Genomic DNA, 11687 nt, shown 5'->3' with positions numbered 1-11687 from the left:
TGATTCTCCTGGCTCAGCCTCCTGAGTAGCTGGGACTAGAGGCGCATGCCACCACGCCCAGCTAATTTCTGTATTTTTAGTAGAGACGGGGTTTCACCATGTTACCCAGGCTGGTCTCAAACTTCTGGTCTCAAGTGATTCGCCTGCCTTAGCTTCCGAAAGTGCTGGGGTTACAGGCGTGAGCCACTGCATCTGGCCATAGAAAGGTCTTACTACGGCTGGGCGCGGTGGCTCACGCCTGTAATCCCAGCACTTTGGGAGGCCTAGGCGGGTGGATCACGAGGTCAGATATCGAGACCAACCTGGCCAACATGGTGAAATCCTCTTTACTAAAAAAAAAAAAAAAAAAAAAAAAGCCGGGCGTGGTGTCGCGCGCCTCTAGTGCCAGCTATTCGGGAGGCTGAGGCCGGAGAATTACTTGAACCCAGGAGGCGGAAGTTCCAGTGAGCCGAGATCGCGCCACTGCACTCCAGCCTGGCCAAAGAACGAGACTCCTTCTCAAAAAAAAAAAAAAAGAAAAAAAGAAAGGTCATAATACTTGTTAATTACTATTACTGACCCCAGGAACTCTCTGAAGCACTTTTCATGCAGGTATCACTTTTTAGCACTCACATTATGTCTCATCGGAAACAGAGGTTTAGAGCTGTCAAGGAATTCCTCCAGAGTCGTTTACACTTCCAGCAGGGGAGTCAAGACTTCAACGCAGAAACTCACAAGCAGGAAAAACTTGGGAAACAGGCATGGGTCAGACAATGCTTAGGGTTTGCTCAAGGACTCGTGACCAGTTACCGATCTATGCAGATCTTCTGATTGCAAATTGATAGCTGGATTGTAACTTGAAGGGTCTGATAAGATGTAAATTTCATAAAACAGGATTTGGGGAGGTAAATGGTGTAGAGTCCTCCAGAGGAGTCGAGAAAGCTAGTTTGGCCCTCAATTGTGGTTGAAGTGATTCTTTCATTTAGGGTTTATTTTCCTCATCTATGGGTGCGGGAAGGAGAGTTACTGGGGTCTCTAGCGACCTTTCCAACACCGATTTTCAAGGGCGGAAGAATCCTGCTTAGGTAAGGCCCAAATCCCTTGGCTAAGGTTAATCCTCGGTGGGGCCGGCAATAGGGACGCGTCCCCTTTAAGGCGCCAGCTCGCCGGCGGCGGCGGCCGGAAGTGTTGAAGCCCGGCCTGGCGGCGGCGGTGGCGGTAGCTGCCGTGGCGGCCTCTGCGCATGCTCCGTCGCCCGCCCGCCCTGGCCGCTCGCCGCCCGCCCGCCCGACGGAGACGGTGAGGAGGGGGAGGGGTGGGCGCGCGGGCGCGGACGCGGGGTGGGGTGGGGTGGGGGCGGGGGGGCGGGCGCGGGGGCCGCGCGGCGGCCGGCGAGGGCGGGCGGGCGCGCAGGGGGCGGGGGGCTGCTGCCTCCGCGGGCGCCTCCCCACGCCCTGTGCGTGCCGCCGCCGCCGCCGGGGAGCGAGCGGACGTCGCGGCGCCGCGGGGGGGTGGGGGGACGCTGCCGCTGGGTCCGCCCGAGCAGCCGGGCCGCCCCCAGCGCAGCCGGCCGCGTTGCCGGGGCTCGGGCCCCAGGCCGGGGCGGCGGGAACCGGCGAGTCCACCACTTGGGGGGCCCCGGCGCCCCCGGACCGAGGGGCCCGGAAGTACTAGGCTGAGGGGCCAGGAGGGGCCGGAGTGACTCCGGACTGAGAGGCCAGGGCCCCAGGACCCCGTCGAGGGGTCTGGGGAGCCTGGGGTATCCCCAGAGACGGGGTCCGGGGAGCACCGGGCCCTTGGATGAGGAGCTGGTTGGAGGCCTGGGTCCCGCCCGGTGGGATGGGGACGATAGGTGCTGGAAGCCCGGATGCCCGCCTGGGAGGAGACCCTCTGGGAGCCTTGGCCGGGGAGCAACAGTACAGAGTGGGTTCTTCTGAGGAAAGCAGAGTCCAGCTTCTCCCGAGGGGCGCGGCAGAGGCCTCGGCCACTCAGAACAAGGGGGGAAAAAAAGCAGGTTCTTTTCCAAAGGCAGGGAAGGAAGAGGAGCTCCAAGGGGAAGTGAGCAGGCCCAGGTCTCCCCACAGATGAGCGCGTGGTAGGAAGACTCCTGGAGCCTCCTGAAGTACGAAAGAGCAGCGTCCAAACCTGAGGGGATGGAAGGTGTCTAGGTGTCTCTTGATGTCTAGGTGGAGAACAGAGTAACTCGCTCGGTCAGAGGATGGAGAAACCTATCTTTTTGAGAGAAGAGATCGTTGAGGAAAGACGCTTAGGGTGTTCCCGCTTTCTGAAATGACAGAGGAATTGGCCAGGTGTTATCTAATTGAGGGGCAGGAGAGATGAAGGCAAAATCTCAACCGGAGGGTCTTGGAGGATGGTCCACCACACAAGTGGGTGAAGCCTTGACCTAGACAGCAGAGCAGGCGCAGCCCTGGATTCTCTCAAGATGAGAGAAATCGCAAAACCACTTCCTAGTAGACACAGATGGGGCCTTGATTGATGTCTGTTTAGGCGAATCAAGACGGGTTTTAGGAAAAGAGACTGCCCGACGTAATTCTAGTCTTGAGGGATTATCTTCTTCCCCCTTGCCTCTGCTAATAGTTACCAAAGTGCATTTGGGGAACCTTTTCCTTTTCTTTTCTTTTTTTTTTTTCTCTTTTTTTTTTTTTGAGACGGAGTCTCGCTCTCGCCCACGCTGGAGTGCAGTGGTGCAATCTCGGCTCACTGCAACTTCCGCCTCCTGGGTTCAAACAATTCTCCTGCCTCAGCCTCCTGAGTAGCTGGGACTACAGGCACGTGCCACCAGACCAGGCAATTTTTTGTTGCTGTTGTTTGAGACCGAGTTTAACTCTTGTTGCTCAGACTGGAGTGCAATGACGCGATCTCAGCTCACCGCAACCTCCGCCTCTCGGGTTCAAGCAATTCTCCTGCCTTACCCTCCTGAGTAGCTGGGGCTACAGGCGCCCGCCACCATGCCCAGCTAATCTTTGTATTTTTAGTAGAGACGGGGTTTCACCATGTTGGCCAGGCTGGTCTCGAACTCCCGACCTCAGGTGATCCGACATCTTCAGCCTCCCAGAGTACTGGGATTACAGGCGTGAGTCACTGCGCCCAGCCCAACCAGGCTAATTTTTTGTATTTTTAGTAGAGACAGGGTTTCACTGTGTTAGCCAGGATGGTCTCAATCTCCTGACCTCGTGTTCCGCCCGCCTTGGTCTCCCAAAGTGCTGGTATTACAGGCGTGAGCCACTGTGCTTGGCTGGGGAACCTTCTCATTCAATGGTTGCACTGTCTCCTAATTTGAGAGCCTTATATCAAGGATGTATATTTAATATCTTAAATGATTTTTTTTTTTTTTTTTTTTTTTTTTGCTTCATGTTTACTTCAGCAAATACATTGAATAGGCAGCTTCTACTCTGCTTCATTGGGTTTATTGTGGGGGCAGTATTTTGGTCTTGCCCTAAGCCAAACTCCACCGGATTGTAGCGGGTTGACTCCAGAGAACTCTTATCCCATCTCTCACTCAGACATCTACATAGTAATCTCCAGTCTGTGACTTGGAATTTCACCTCCTCTGGATACTTCTCTCAGTATTTCTGCATACTTTACTTGTTGACATCATTACATTTTGTAGCACTCTGGATCACCCACTGAATGCATGAGAAGAAATAAAGGGGATATCAAGGAGTTTTGGCCTCAAGTAACAAAGTTTTAACTTGGATTTTTCCCCCTCGTTTTAAACAAAACCGTAGTTTAGATTGGAAATTTCTTTTTTCTTTTTATTTTTTTAGGGGGACAGTTTTCCTCTGTCGCCCAGGTGGGAGTGCATTGCGGGATCTCAGTTCACTGCAAACTCGATCCTCTCAGCTCAGCCTCCTGAGTAGCTGGGACTACAGGGGCGGCACTGCGCCTGCCTAATTTTGTTAGTTTTCTGGCGGGAGCTGTGATTTATGCCTGTAATGCCAGCACTATAGCATTACAGCACTAATCCCAAAGTGAGTGGCCTCCTTGGCCTCTCTTTAGCTCGAGTTCCAGACCAGCTTGGGCAACATGGTGAAACTCTGTCTCTACAAAAAATAACAAAAATTAGCCGGGTGTGGTGGAGCTAGCTGCCTGTGGTCCCAGCTACTCCAGAGGTTGAAGTGGGAGGATCGCTTGAGCCCCGGAAGTCGAGGTTGCAGTGAGCTGAGAGCTAGCCTCGGCTCTCTGGCCTGGGTGACAGAGTGAGACTATGTCTCACCAAAAAAAAAAAAAAAAAGAACGACTACACAGTCTCCAAAAATTATAATAGTGTGGAACAAATAAATATTTTGGGCTTGGGGCGGTGGCTCACGCCTGTGATCCCAGCACTTTAGGAGGTGGAGGCGGAGGCGGGCAGATGACCTAAGGCCAAGGGTTTGAGACCCACCTGGCCAACATGGTGAAACCCTGTCTCTACTAAAAATACAAAAATTGGCCAAGTGCTGTGGCTCACGCCTGTAATCCCAGCACTTTGGGAGGCCGAGGTGGGCAGATCACGAGGTCAGGAGATGGGGACCATCCGGGCTAACATAGTGAAACCCCGTTTCTACTAAAAATACAAAAAATTAGCGGGGCATGGTGGAGGGCGCCTGTAGTCCCAGGCTGAGGTAAGAGAATGGCGTGAACCCCGGAGGCAGAGCTTGCAGTGAGCCGAGAATCGCGCCACTGCACTCCAGCCTAGGCGATAGAGCAAGACTCCGTCTCAAAAAAAAAAAAATAAATAAAAATAAATAAATAAATAAATAAAAATTAGCTGGGCGTGGTGGCAGATGCCCATAATCTACTTGGGAGGCAGGAGAATCGCTTGAACCCGGGAGGCAGAGGTTGCAGTGAGCCGAGACCATGCCATTGCACTCCAGCCTGGGCAACAAGAGAGAAACTCCATCTCAAAAAAAATTAAATAAATATTTTGGGGTTAGAAAATTTCAGAAAATCTCGTATTCATTTTTACTTTTTTAAGTCCCCAGAAAGTGCCAATATTATTATTATTGTTTGTTATTATTGTACTTTAAGTTCTAGGGTACATGTGCACAATGTGCAGGTTTGTTACATATGTATACATGTGCCATGTTGGTGGGTGTGCTGTACCCATTAACTCGTCATTTATATTAGGTATATCTCCTAATGCTATCCATCCCCCCTCCCAAAAGTGCCAATAGTATTCCCTTTTTTTTTTTTTTTTTTTGATGGAGTCTCACTGTCGCCAGGCTGGAGTGCAGTGGCGCTATCTTGGTTCACTGCAACCTCCGCCTCCTGGGTTCAAGTGATTCTCCTGCCTCAGCCTCCCGAGTAGCTGGGACTACAGGCACACGTCACCACGCCCAGCTAATTTTTTTATTTTTTATTTTTTTTTTGAGACAGAGTTTTGCTCTTGTTGCCCAGGCTGGAGTGCAGTGGTGCAATCTCAGTTCAACGCAACCTCTGCCTCCTGGGTTCAAGTGATGCTCCTGCCTCAGCTTCCCAAGTAGATGGGATTGCAAGCATGCACCACTATGCCTTGCTAATTTTGTACTTTCAGTAGAGACGGGGTTTCTTCATGTTGGCCAGGCTGGTCTCAAACTCCCGATCTCAGGTGATCCGCCTGCCTCGGCCTCCCAAAGTGCTGAGATTACAGGCGTGAGCCACTGTGCCCAGCTAATTTTTGTATTTTTAGTAGAGATGGGGTTTCACCATGTTGGCCAGGATGGTCTTGATCTCTTGACCCCATGATCCACCTGCCTCGGCCTCCTGAAGTGTTGGGATTACAGGCGTGAGCCACTGCACCCAGCCAATATTACTCCTTTTTCATTACTAGTTCCAGTGTCCTTCCCTGCAATCATGTGACACTTGTCCGTTTTTGTTTGTTTTTTTGAGATGGAGTTTCCAGGCTGGAGTGCAGTGACTGTGGCACAATCTCGTCTCACTGTAACCTCCGCCTCCTGGATTCAAGTGATTCTCCTGCCTCAGCCTCCTGAGTAGCTGGGATTACAGGCGCCCACCACCACGCCTGGCTAATTTTTGTATTTTTAGTAGAGACGGGGTTTCACCATGTTGGCCAGGCTGGTCTCGAACTCCTGACCTAGTGATCCGCCCTCCTTGGCCTCCCAAAGTGCTGGGATTACAGGCGTGAGCCACCACGTGCAGCCTGATACTTGCATCTTGCCACATTTTAGACATTGGATTTTCAGGACACGCAAAAATGAATTTAGAGTGGGTCAGAAGTCATTTGTTTAGTTTTCTGGTAAATATATGAGCAGTGATGTGCTTAGTTTCAAAGCGTCTTTTTTGTCTTTGAAAATAACTACAGGCTGGGCACAGTGGCTCAGGTCTTTAATCTCAGCACTTTGGGAGGCTGAGGTGAGAGGATTGCTTGAGCCCAGGAGTTTGACACCAGGCTAGGCAACATAGCAAGACCTCATGTCTACAAAGAAGTAAAGAAATTAGGCCAGGCATGCTCTCTCACGCCTGTCCCAGCACTTTGGGAGGCTGAGGCAGGTGGATCACGAGGTCAGGAGTTCAAGACCAGCCTGACCAACATGGTGAAACCCTGTCTCTACTAAAAATAGAAAAAATTAGCCAGGCGTGGTGGCGGCACCTGTAATCCCAGCTACTCAGGAGGCTGAGGCAGATAATTGCTGAACCCGGGAGGCGGAGGTTGCAGTGAGCCAAGACCCTGCCACTGTGCTCCAGCCTGGGCAACAGAGCGAGACTCTGTCTGGAAAAAAAAAAAAAAAAAGAGTTAATGAAAAAAAGGAAAACAGAAATTAGCAGGGTTGGTGCTTGGTACCTATAGTGGCAGCTACTCCAGAGGCTGAGGTGGGAGGATCACTTGAGGCTCTGAGGTCGGGGCTGCAGTGAGCCAGAAACACTCTACTCCACTCTGGCCTAGGTGACAGAGGGTGACCCTGTCTCAAAAAACAAGACAAAACAAAACAAAAAACCAAAACACTACAGAATAGTTATTATTATTTTTTGAGACGGAGTCTCTCTCTGTCCCCCAGGCTGGAGTGCAAAGGCACAATCTCGGCTCACCTGCAACCTCCGCCTCTCGGGCTCAAGCAATTCTCCTACCTCAGCCTCCCAAGTAGCTGGGATTACAGACATGGGCCACCATGCCTGGCTAATTTTGTATTTTTAGTAGAGACGGGGTTTCTCCATGTGTGTCAGGCTGGTCTCTAACTCCCAACTTCAGATGATCTGGCTGCCTCGTCTTCCCAAAGTGCTGGGTTTACAGGCGTGGGCCACTGTGCCCAGCCAGAATAGTTAATTTTTTTGTTTGTTTGTTTGAGACAGAGTTTCGCTCTCCTTGCCCAGACTGGAGTGCAATGGCGCAATCTTGGTTCACCGCAACCTCCGCCTCCTGGGTTCAAGCGATTCTTCTGCCTCAGCCTCCCAAGTAGCTGGGATTACAGGCATGAGCCACCACGCCTGGCTGATTTTGTATTTTTAGTAGAGACAGGGTTTCTTCATGTTGGTCAGGCTGGCCTCCAACTTCCGACCTCAGGTGATCCGCCCGCCTCGGCCTCCCAAAGTGCTAGGATTACAGGTGTGAGCCACCACGCCTGGCCCAGAATAGTGAGTTCTTAAGCATTTAACGTACATTTGACATATTTCCTTTACATGTGTTCACTTAGAATTCCAGATAGAGGCCGGCCAGGGTGGCTCCCTCCTGTAATCCCAGCACCTTGGGAGACAGGCGCGGGCAGATCACTTGAGGCCAGGAGTTCTGACACCAGCCCAGCCAACATGGTGAAACCCCGTCTCTATTAAAAATACAAAAAGTCGAGCATGGTGTTGTGCACATGTCATCCCAGCTGCTAGTCAGAAGGCTGAGGCGCAAGAATCGCTTGAACCCAGGAGGCAGAAGTTGCAGTGAGCCGAGATCTGCATTCCAGCCTGGGCGACAGAGTGAGACTCTGTCTCAAAATAAAATAAAATAAAAGTAAGTTTAAATTTAAAAAAAGAAAAAGAAAAAAGAATTCCAGAGAGAGTTGTGTGATTTCACAATGAATACTCTAAAGCCCCTTCCATGAAATACTCAAAGGATCAACTCACTGATCTTGCCTCAGGATTTTTTGTTGCTGTAAACAAGAGCTACTTTTCCATTTACCCTTAGCTTAGAGATGACCTTGCATTTAGAGCTGGTTTCGGGTTACCTGCAAGGAATATGGTATTTAGGGTAATGAGTGATACTCAACCCAAACTTGCTTCTCTGAAGAAGGTCAGAATTGCCATGGTGAATCAGACCCATGACTTAGACTGACATTGAGAGATGTATTGTGGATGATTATAATTATCCTCTCTGATAAACTCTGAGAAGGCTAGAGAAGAAGCCAGAACATTCCTCTTGGGTGCTAATATATGGTGTGGGTAAAGGGTAAAATGTGAGTTCCCATTGAGGAAGATATTAAGAAGTTAGTCAACCACCTATTCAGAATGTTGTAGAGGGGACTTACTTTAGGGTAGAAAGTTGAAGTTAGAGACATCCTTTTAAATCTGCTTCTTTAACCATCCAGTAACCCATTTTTTTGCCTAAGGTATTACAGATTGAGTATCCCTAATCTGAAAATCTGAAACCCCAAATCTCCAAAATCTGAAACTTTTTGAGCCAACATGATGCCATAAGTGAAAAAATCCCACAGATTAGTAGTTAATGCAGGCTCTGTTTCATGCAAAAAATTATGAAAAATATTGTATAAGCTGGGCGCGGTGGCTCAAGCCTGTAATCCCAGCAGTTTGGGAGGCCGAGACGGGTGGATCACGAGGTCAGGAGATTGAGACCATCCTGGCTAACACGGTGAAACCCCGTCTCTACTTAAAAAATACAAAAAATTAGCCGGGCGTGGTGGCGGGCGCCTGTGGTCCCAGCTACTCGGGAGGCTGAGGCAGGAGAATGGCGTGAACCCGGGAGGCGGAGCTTGCAGTGAGCCGAGATCGCGCCACTGCACTCCAACCTGGGCGACAGAGTGAGACTCCTTCTAAAAAAAAAAACAAACAGAAAAATATTCTATAAAATTACGATCAAGCGGCGGGGCGCCGTGGTTCACACCTGTAATCCCAGCACTTTGGGAGGCTGAGGTAGGTGGAGTTCAAGTCCAGCCTGGCCAAGATAGTGAAACCCCGACTCTACTAAAAATACAAAAAAATTAGCTGGGTGTGGTGGCGGGTGCCTGTAATCTCAGCTATTCTGGAGGCTGAGGCAGGAGAATCATTTGAACCCTGAAGGCGGAGGTTGCAGTGAGCCGAAATTGCGCCACTGCACTTCAGCCTGGGCGAAAAATCGAGACTTTGTCTCAAAAAAAAAAAAAAAAAAAAAAAATTGCCATTAGGCTATGTGTTTAAGGTATATATGAAACATAATTGAATTTTGAATTTTGTGTTTAGACTTGTGTCCCATCCCCCAGGTGTCACATTATGTGTATGTAAATATGCCAAAATTAAAAAAAAATCTGAAATTTGAGGCACTCCTGGTCTCAAGCATTTCAAATAAGGGATGTATAATCTTAATTTTTTTTTTTTTGAGACAAAGTCTCGATTTTTCGAGGTTGGACTGCAGTGGTGCGATCTCAGCTGGGACTACAGGTGCCCACCCCCACACCCGGCTAATTTTTTGTATTTTTTTCGGTAGAGACGGGGTTTCACCATGTTAGCCAGGATGGTCTCGATTTCCTGACCTCGTGATCCGCCTGCCTCGGCCTCCCAAAGTGCTGAGATTATAGGCGTGAGCCACTGCACCTGGCTCATAATCTGTAATTTTTGAAAATTTAAAGCACATTTTTGGAATAATGAATTCTATAAGTTTGCTACCTGCTAAAGTATTACATCTTTTAAATTAAATGTGTTATAGCATGATGCTTGACAATGAGTGCTAGCTCAATAAAGGTTAGCTGATTCTTTTAATTCCGCCTGTATTTTTATGGTTCAAATTTTGAAGATATTTATTGGTTCAATTATTCTAGGATTAGATGGCATTTGTATGCTTCATCACATTCCTTTTTGGCCTTTTCTAGACTCAACGGTCTTAATTGTTTTGGTTCTACTGTTGTTAGCCAGCTGAACCAGTTCATTGATTTTTATTATTTTTTAGTTTGGTTTGGTTTTAAGGAGCGGAGAGTTTAATAGGCAAGAAAGAAGGGAGAAGAGGCCAGGCACAGTGGCTCACACCTGTAATCCCAGTACTTTGGGAGGCCGAGGCGGGTGGATCACCTGAGGTCAGGAGTTTGCGACCAGCCTGGCCAACATGGTGAAACCCCGTCTCTACTACAAATACAAAATTTAGTCGGGCGTGGTGGCAGGTGCCTGTAATCCCAGCTACTCAGGAGCCTGAGGCAGGATAATTGCTTGAACCTGGGAGGCAGAGGTTGCAGTGAGCTGAGATCACACCATTGCACTCCAGCCTGGGGTACAAGAGCAAGACTTCATCTAAAAAAAAGAAGAAGAAAGAAAGAAAGAAGGGAGAAGAAAGGAATAAGCTCGCCTATACAGAGACAGAGGGAAGGGGGCTCCAAAGCTGAGAGAGGAGACCCGTGATTTTCTTTTCTAGTTTTCTTTTTTTTTTTTAGAGACAGATTCTCGCTGTGTCGCCCAGGCTAGAGTGCAGTGGCACGATCACGGCTCACTGCAAGCTCTACCTCCTGGGTTTGCCGTTCTCCTGCCTCAGCCTCCCGAGCAGCTGGGACTACAGTGGCCTGCCACCACGCCCAGCTAATTTTTTATACTTTGAGTAGAGACAGGGTTTCACCATGTTAGCCAGGAAGATCTCGATCTCTTGACCTCATGATCCACCCGCCTTGGCCTCCCAAAGTGCTGGGATTACAGGCGTGAGCCCCTGCGCCCAGCTCTTTTCTAGTTTTATATAATTTTATTTTGAGACAGACTCTTGCTCTGTCACCTAGGCTGGAGTGCAGTGGCATGATCTTGGCTCACTGCAACCTGTGCCTCCCGAGTAGCTGGGACTACAGGTGCACGCTACCACACCTGGTTAATTTTTTGTACTTTTAGTAGAGACAGAGTCTTACCATGTTGCCCAGGTTGGTCTTGAACTCCTGAGCTCAGGCAATCCACCCACCTCAGCCTCCCAAAGTGCTAGGCATCAGCCACCGTGCCTGGCCCTTTTCTAGTTTTTTTTTTTTTGAGATGGAGTCTCGCTCTGTCACCAGGCTGGAGTACAGTGGCGCGATCTTGGCTCACTGCAACCTCTGCCTCTCGAGTTCAAGCGATTCTTCTGCCTCAGCCTCTGGCTGATTATGCCTGGCTAGTTTTTGTATTTTTAGTAGAGACAGGGTTTCACCATGTTGGCCAGGATGGTCTCGATCTCTTGATCTCGTGATCCGCCCACCTCGACCTCCCAAAGTGCTGGGATCACAGACATGAGCCACCACACCTGGCCTTTTTTTTTTTTTTTGAGATGGAGTTTCGCTCTGTCGCCCAGGCTGGAGTGCAGTGGCGCCATCTTGGCTCACTGCAACCTCCGCCTCCTGGGTTCAATGAATTCTCCTCCCTCAGCCTCCTGAGTAGCTGGGATTACAGGCGCCCATCACCATGCTCTGCTAATTTTTCTATTTTTAGTAGAGATGGGGTTTCACCATGTTGGCCAAGGTGGTCTTGAACTCCTGACCTCAAGTGATCCACCGGTCTTGGTCTCCCAAAGTACTGGGATTACAGGTGTGAGCCACTGTGCCTGGCCCCTTTCTAATTTTAAGCCTTCAAAT

At 49.6% G+C, this 11687-nt stretch overlaps 1 protein-coding gene across 3 annotated transcripts in view; it reads left to right on the top strand.

The window, feature by feature from the left end:
- Positions 1-1048: 1048 nt before the first annotated feature.
- Positions 1049-11687, top strand: part of LOC105494573 (glucocorticoid modulatory element binding protein 1) — a 54341-nt gene continuing 43702 nt past the window's right edge. Inside the window, exon 1 of one of the 3 annotated variants that reach the window (XM_071097538.1) lies at positions 1049-1064. The gene's annotated coding sequence lies outside the window, so the exon portion shown is untranslated. Of the gene's footprint in view, positions 1065-1183; positions 1279-11687 lie in introns of those variants that run through there. The other 2 variants (XM_071097536.1, XM_071097537.1) reach the window with 2 other exon arrangements.

This window comes from Macaca nemestrina, chromosome 1 (genome assembly GCF_043159975.1).
Source record: "Macaca nemestrina isolate mMacNem1 chromosome 1, mMacNem.hap1, whole genome shotgun sequence".
Lineage (NCBI taxonomy): Eukaryota > Metazoa > Chordata > Mammalia > Primates > Cercopithecidae > Macaca > Macaca nemestrina.
Note: the sequence above shows the minus strand (reverse complement) of the source record. Positions and strands in the feature narration are given on the sequence as shown.